This window comes from Silurus meridionalis, chromosome 2 (assembly GCF_014805685.1).
Source record: "Silurus meridionalis isolate SWU-2019-XX chromosome 2, ASM1480568v1, whole genome shotgun sequence".
Taxonomy (NCBI): domain Eukaryota; kingdom Metazoa; phylum Chordata; class Actinopteri; order Siluriformes; family Siluridae; genus Silurus; species Silurus meridionalis.
In genome coordinates, this window is record NC_060885.1 from 26,711,418 (window position 1) to 26,719,659 (window position 8,242).

Below are 8,242 nucleotides of genomic sequence, written 5' to 3' on the forward strand. Positions count from 1 at the left end.
CCAAGCTCACCGTCACAGAATTGCATCAAAGAGTGGCATCTTGGGGTCACAGAGTCTCCAAAACAACCATCAGACGCTCTCTACATGCCAACAAGCTGTTTGGGAGGCATGCAAGGAAAAGCCTTTTCTCACTAACACTCACAAACGTAAACGTCTGGAGTTTGCTAAGCGGTACTGGGACTTCAACTGGGATCGTGTGCTTTGGTCAGATGAGACTAAGATTGAGCTTTTTGGCAACAAACACTCTAAGTGGGTCTGGCGTAAAACAAAAGATGAGTATGCCAAAAGCACCTCATGCCCACCGTGAAGTATGGTGGAGGATCTGTGATGCTGTGGGCCTGTTTCTCTTCCAAAGGCCCTGGGAACCTTGTTAGGGTGCATGGCATTATGAACGCTTTGAAGTACCAGGATATTTTAAATAAAACCTGATGGCCTCTGCCAGAAAGCTGAAGATGGGTCGTCATTGGGTCTTTCAGCAGGATAATGATCCAAAACATGTGGCAAAATCTACACAAAAGTGGTTCAGCAGTCACAAACTCAAGGTCCTCCCATGGCCATCTCAGTCCCCAGACCTCAACCCAATCGAAAACCTGTGGGGCGAGCTAAAGAGAAGAGTGCATAAGAGAGGACCCAGGACACTGGATGATCTAGAAAGATTGTGCAAAGAAGAATGGTCAAAATCCTCTCTGTGTTCTCCAATCTTGTGAAATGTTATAGGAGGAGATTAAGTGCTGTCTTGTTGGCAAAAGCAGGTTGTACAAAGTATTAACATCAGAATTTTTTGAAGTCCACGACCACATCTTAAACAGGGTGCCAATAATTGTGGAGGGCACTGTATATATATATATATATATATATATATATATATATATATATATATATATATATATATATATATATATATATATATACAGTGAGGAAAATAAGTATTTGAACACCCTGCTATTTTGCAAGTTCTCCCACTTAGAAATCATGGAGGGGTCTGAAATTGTCATCGTAGGTGCATGTCCACTGTGAGAGACATAATCTAAAAAAATCCAGAAATCACAATGTATTATTTTTTAACTATTTATGTGTATGATACAGCTGCAAATAAGTATTTGAACACCTGAGAAAGTCAATGTTAATATTTAGTACAGTAGCCTTTGTTTGCAGTTACAGAGGTCAAATGTTTCCTGTAGTTTTTCACCTGGTTTGCACACACTGCAGAAGGGATTTTGGCCCACTCCTCCACACAGATCTTCTCTAGATCGGTCAGGTTTCTGGCCTGTCGCTGAGAAACACGGAGTTTGAGCTCCCTCCAAAGATTCTCTATTGGGTTTAGGTCTGGAAACTGGCTAGGCCACGCCAGAACCTTGATATGCTTCTTACAGAGCCACTCCTTGGTTATCCTGGCTGTGTGCTTCGGGTCATTGTCATGTTGGAAGACCCAGCCTCGACCCATCTTCAATGCTCTAACTGAGGGAAGGAGGTTGTTCCCCAAAATCTCGCAATACATGGCCCCGGTCATCCTCTCCTTAATACAGTGCAGTCACCCTGTCTCATGTGCAGAAAAACACCCCCAAAGCATGATGCTACCACCCCCATGCTTCACAGTAGGGATGGTGTTCTTGGGATTTTTCTTCCTCCAAACACGTTTAGTGGAATTATGACCCAAAAGTTCTATTTTGGTCTCATCTGACCACATGACTTTCTCCCATGACTCCTCTGGATCATCCAAATGGTCATTGGCAAACTTAAGACGTGCCTGGATATGTGCTGGTTTAAGCAGGGGAACCTTCATCAGGAAAACATCGTGCCATGCATGATTTCAAACCATGACGTCTTAGTGTATTTCCAACAGTAACCTTGGAAACGGTGGTCCCAGCTCTTTTCAGGTCATTGACCAGCTCCTCCCGTGTAGTTCTGGGCTGATTTCTCACCTTCCTTAGGATCATTGAGACCCCACGAGGTGAGATCTTGCATGGAGCGCCTGTCTGAGGGAGACTGACAGTCATGTTTAGCTTCTTCCATTTTCGAATGATTGTTCCAACAGTGGACCCTTTTTCACCAAGCTGCTTGGCAATTTCCCCGTAGCCCTTTCCAGCCTTGTGGAGGTGTACAATTTTGTCTCTAGTGTCTTTGGACAGCTCTTTGGTCTTTGCCATGTTAGTAGTTGGATTCTTACTTATTGTATGGGGTGGACAGGTGTCTTTATGCAGCTAACGACCTCAAACAGGTGATCTAATTTAGGATAATAAATGTAGTGGAGGTGGACATTTTAAAGGCAGACTAACAGGTCTTTGAGGGTCAGAATTCTAGCTGATAGACAGGTGTTCAAATACTTATTTGCAGCTGTATCATACAAATAAATAGTATAAAAAATCATATATTGTGATTTCTGGATTTTTTTAGATTATGTCTCTCACAGTGGACATGCACCTCGATGACAATTTCAGACCCCTCCATGATTTCTAAGTGGGAGAACTTGCAAAATAGCAGGGTGTTCAAATACTTATTTTCCTCACTGTATATATATATATATATATATATATATATATATATATATATATATATATATATATATATATATATATATATATAATTAGGCTGTTAAAATTATTGTAAACAGCACTAAATGTTATTAACGTGCTATCAATTCAGCGTGCATTTCTGTTTTTACCATTTTTATAAAAAATGTAAATACATAAATAAATATCTATATATAATAGGCGAAATTAAAACCTTCTCCAAAAAAGACATTTATCCACGACATCCATTCTTTACTTAGAAATAAAATAAATAAATAAACTCCAGATAAAAATATTTTTAATCAGAAACTTTTGTTTTATTTCTGCTCCAAGTCTCAAATCAAACACCAAATCCACCATGATTTACACAATTAATCCTCTGGGTGGCGTTTTGTGGGTTTTTCCCTCATAATGGCGACACGAACTTAAATTACTGTCTTTATTGATCGTACAGATAAAAACAATACATTGAAATCTGTAAAATGTCTATGATTATATATATAAAAGCTTCTTGACTTGACTTGAAGCGGTGCACTTTCTCCGGTATCACCTCATTAACTGTCTGTGTGGAAACATAGCAAAGGCTCTTAATGATGTCCACACGTCTCTGCACTGTTATAGCCTTTATATTTAATCACTGTACATATGCTTACATATATATCACATGCTGTAAATATGATACATATTTATCTGCACTATTTGCACGATTGCTACTTCTGGCACTTCTGGTAGATGCCAAACTGCATTTCGTTGCTGTGTACCTGTACAATTCTTTCTATCTATCTATCTATCTATCTATCTATCTATCTATCTATCTATCTATCTATCTATCTATCTATCTATCTATCTATCTATCTATCTATCTATCTATCTATTTAATATGATGTGAGGTCCAGTTAACAGCTAAAATGGGTAGAAGTAATAACTACTTTATACTTAAGTACATGTCAGAGCCGACTGCTTTACTTTCACTTGGGTAAAAAAGTTTAATCAGTACTTCAACTTTTACCCGAGTATTTTAAAACATGAGTATCTGTACTTCTACTTAAGTAAAGGATGTGTGTACTTTTGCCACCTCTGCCCTGACAATAATGTCATGTCTCTCACTTACCACAGATGTGGACAAGTTTATGAAGCTATTAATGAGCAGGGCAGAAAGCAACAAGAAGTAAAGCTAATGTAGATGAGACAGAGGGAGTCAGTGATGTAAACATGACTGAACAGACATTCCGGATCATCATTATCTTTTCTCTGCTTGTGTTTTTATATGTGGATGTTCAGCCTGGACACATTCATTAAGTAACAGCATTTTTAATTCGGTTTGTATTAATAAATATATATAAAAAAGTAGGCTGTCAAAATTCTATTTCTTTTAAATGACACTAAATTTTATTAACACGCTATCAATTCAGCGCACATTTCTGTTTTTACCATTCTTATAAAAAATATAAATACTTAAATAAATAACTATAAGAGGTGAAATTAAAACCTTCAGCAAAACGTACATTTATTCAAGACGTCCTTTCTTTACTTAGATATAAAATAATAAATAAACTCCACCGAAAAATATTTTTAATCAGTAAACTTTTGTTTTATTTATGCGCCAAGTCAAAAATTGAACACCAAATCCGCCATGATTTTAACCCTCTGGGTGGAGTTTTGTGGGTTTTTCTCTTATGGTGAAACGAACTTAAATGACTGTCTTTATTGATTGTACAGACAAGAACAATACATCATTCGAATCTGTAAAGTGTCAAATTGTATTTGTATAGACTTATAATAACAACAAAACGCTGTTCTTTTGTAATATAAAGTAAACAGTCCAGGGATGCCTCTCTGCCATGTCATCTCTCTTCACAAACACATAAATAAAACAACCTGAATCTCAGTGAATATTTGCCTCAGACATAATAAATATATGTATAGAACCCTTGAAATGTCTTTTACATAAACCACATTCACATCAAATAAAAATATTCTGATTATTTAATCAGTATTATTACATAAATCAGTATTATTTATACCATAAATCCCATAACACCATAATCATACAATAAATCGGTATGATAATGATAAAAGCTTCTTGACTTGACTTGAAGAGTTGCAGTTGCAGTTTATCAACTCATTAACTGTCCGTGTGGAAACATAGCAAAGGTTTTGTTTGGTGTCCTGATGATTTACGTAATTTAGACCACCATAATTACAAAACATTTACAATAATTTTGGTTAATACATTAATACTTCCTGTTTTTAAATACTTTAAGCAACATGACATGGAGAAATATGGATGCAACATAGAGCATGAAGACAAAAAAATATTGTAAATGTTTTAAAGTAATAATAATGGTTTAAATTATAATCATCAGGGCATTTAAAACTAAAATTAAAACTAAAGTAACAAGGCTGTTTTGAAAATGTAAGAAGTAGAAAGTACAGATATTTGTGCAAAAATGTAATGAGTAAAAGTAAAAAGTTAAATAAATAAAAAAATAAATAGTGAAGTAAAATACTGATACCAAAAAATCTACTTAAATACAGTAACGAAATATTTGTACTTCGTTACTTACCACCTCTGGGTACATTTATAACAGATAGAAATGTGTGATTAAGTTGCGATTAAATATTTAATTTGATTGACAGGCCTAATATTAATATGATGTGAGGTCCAGTTACCAACGTGACACTAAAACAGGCAGAAGTAATAACTACTTTAAACTTAAGTACATGTCAGAGCCAAAACTGCTTTACTTTCACTTGAGTAAAAAAGTATAATCAGTACTTCAACTTTTACCAGAGTCTTTTAAAACATGAGTATCTGTACTTCTACTTAAGTAAAGGATGTGTGTACTTTTGCCACCTCTGATATATATATACACACTGGCTGTTTGTGTTTACACACACACACACACACACACACACACACACCATTCTCCCCGCCTATTGAAAAAAGGCGCGAAAACAAACTGAAAGTAAAACAGTTGGAGTGGTCCATGGGCGAAAATTTCATTTAACAGTAGGGGGGGACAATTAATATAAAATTTCTCCATGAGCAATTTTTGAGGGGGGGACAAATAATACAGTTAAATTGTACTGACAGTATAAAGACACAGTACATTATTATTGAAGCATGGAGACTGCGTCAATTACAATGGTAATTCAAAGTGCTTTACATAAAGAAAGTAAAACTATCCTAAAAAATAACCACAACAATAAAAACAAGGAATTAAAAAAATGTTTAACATTTTATTTACAAATTAATGAAGATACTTAAGAACAGAATATAAATTGATTATAAAAATACAGTGTGGTCAGTTCAGATGTAGCACAGTGATCATTTAGTAAATGCACAGTTAAACAATATGCTAATTGTGTGTTAATTTTAACATTATTCCAAGTCGTCCCAAATAAAACACTGCATGTGAAACGGCTTTGGTGTGTTAGTGTCAGTCCACTATGCAACAAGCTGTTGTACACAAGCTAACGTTCACTAGATAAGTGATATTTTAATCGCTAATAGAGCAGATTCATGGAAAATTACATCCGTAATCAGCATTTTTGCCGCAACGAATTTATGAATGAGTCTGCATCAACTACATTATAGAGAATTGCTTTTTTTAGTGAATAAAATAAGTGAATAAAATCCCCTAATTAATGGAGTTGAACATTAATTAAGGCGCAGTCACACACCTGACTCGTGTGTGTAGTGAATGTGAGATAAACTGAGAAAACAGGCAGTGGGTCAAACCACTGTGAGGAAGGGGAGGGGGGAACTCAACTGTTTCTAAATGCATTTTTGCGGGTTTTTTTCTACTTACACAATTATTTTAGGTATAAATACATATATTTTTCATATAATAGAGAGTGCGATTTTTTAAAATATTTTTATTGGGGGGGGACAACCCTTGGACGGGGGGGGACATGTCCCCTCCGTCCCCCCCGGGATTTACGCCCATGGAGTGGTCTGAGGTGTACACGTGTTTTCTCCTGCCTGGATCTGTCACAATTCTAAGCTGTTTACTTCCATTTTACCATCATCATCATCATCATTAATATCATCTTATCCAACTCTCTGCAGTGTTCTGTACAGTAAGTGATCTTTTTTTCGGACTGAAACTTTTACTGCATTGTGACTAAAAGTGCAGAAAATTAGGATTTATTCTGTAGTGTATGAATAAAAGTCAGTAGTTTATTACCTTTTTTATTAGGATTTAGTTTGTAGTGTATGAATAAAAGTGCAGAAGATTATAACTTATTTTTGATAGGATTTAATCTGTAGTGTATGAATGAAAAGCAGAACCAGGAACTGCTGTAGACACTGAGGAGACAGACTCCCGAATAATCTCCCTCCCATGTGATGGTATATTTAGTATGCGATATATTATGCATTTCACTCATTTGCTTTAATGATACAAAGCTGATGTTGACATGTTTATGCTTTAATGATACAAAGCTGATGTTGACATGTTTATGCTTTAATGATACACATTTGAGGTTGACATATAAAACCTGCCTCGAAATTTGGCGGTTGAAATGAACACCAATCATATAAGAGTTGGCGCGGCTTTACTGCGTATGTGTTTTATGGGACGCCAAGAGATTCAAAAGCAGGTGATTTATTTTTACATGAAGTTCAAGCGTCCGTTCAGTTTCAGCAGGACATTCTCACCCCACTAAACCAGGAGATACTGTAAAAAACAGATATTGAAAGATCGAATAAATTATCTTCTTTAAGTGGGGTTTCTGGCTTTCCTCAGAGACTATCCTCAGGGACTGTTCCCAAAGACTTTTCCTCTGAGAGTTTAAGGAAATTCATTAATGAAACAAAATGTTATATAAACTGACAGTAGAGAGAGAAATCCTCTTAAACTTACATTAGAACAGTGAGAAAGTTATAAAAATTAACACTGCTATCATTTTCTCCACCTTATTTTATTCCAATCCCGAATACTGTCTGTTTTTCATTATATAAAATAAGATATTCTAAATTATTCCCCTCAATCTCTTACAGGTTTTTTCCATTCCATGGCAGAAGATAGAAAGCATAATTTAAAGTGAAACATCACACAGATTCGAAACGACTTGAAGGTGAGGAAATTGTTGTCATTTTGTTTTGATAACCAACACAGTAGTGTTTTGAATAATTGATAAATATATGAAACTGTAGCCACAGCTGAGCCACCTGCATACATCATCTCTAGCAGAAGCATCAATATTAACCTCATAAAATGACAGAGTTTTTCCGCATTTATTCCATGCATTATGGTTTTCCTTTAATTTAAGGAAAATTGTGTATTTTTGTGCAAGTTTTGGCCAACCTTTCCTCATGATGTCCAGCTTTTCTTGAATAGTCTGTCTTGTAAATATTCTTGTAAGTGTATCTACAACCAAATTTCATCTCCTCTGTCAGCCATTGTGTAATGACTAACAGTTATTTAATCCACACAAAAATCTACAGCGGTCTTTATATCTACAACTGGCACAGGTTTTTTTTTTTATCTGTACAGATGGGTCGCCAGAGTCGAGGTGAAAATCCTGAAGGTCCTGAAGATACCAAAGATTCAGAAGATCTTCAAGATTTAGAAGATCCTAGGTATTCAGAAGGTCCTAAAGATCCAGAAGTAGAACCTCAGACAAACAGAAGAGGATCGCTGGATATTCCAATTGATTTCTCATTAGAAAATCTACTCTCTAGCAGCGTAGAGGAGAGCCAGAACAGAACAGAACCATAAATA

The 8,242-nt window shown here is 35.7% G+C and overlaps 1 long non-coding RNA gene across 1 annotated transcript; it reads left to right on the forward strand.

The window, feature by feature from the left end:
- The first annotated feature begins 6,528 nt into the window (after positions 1-6,528).
- On the forward strand, positions 6,529-8,242 carry LOC124376959. The gene is made up of 3 exons (XR_006924032.1): positions 6,529-6,596; positions 7,519-7,595; positions 8,015-8,242. It is a non-coding gene; the product is annotated as an uncharacterized LOC124376959 (long non-coding RNA).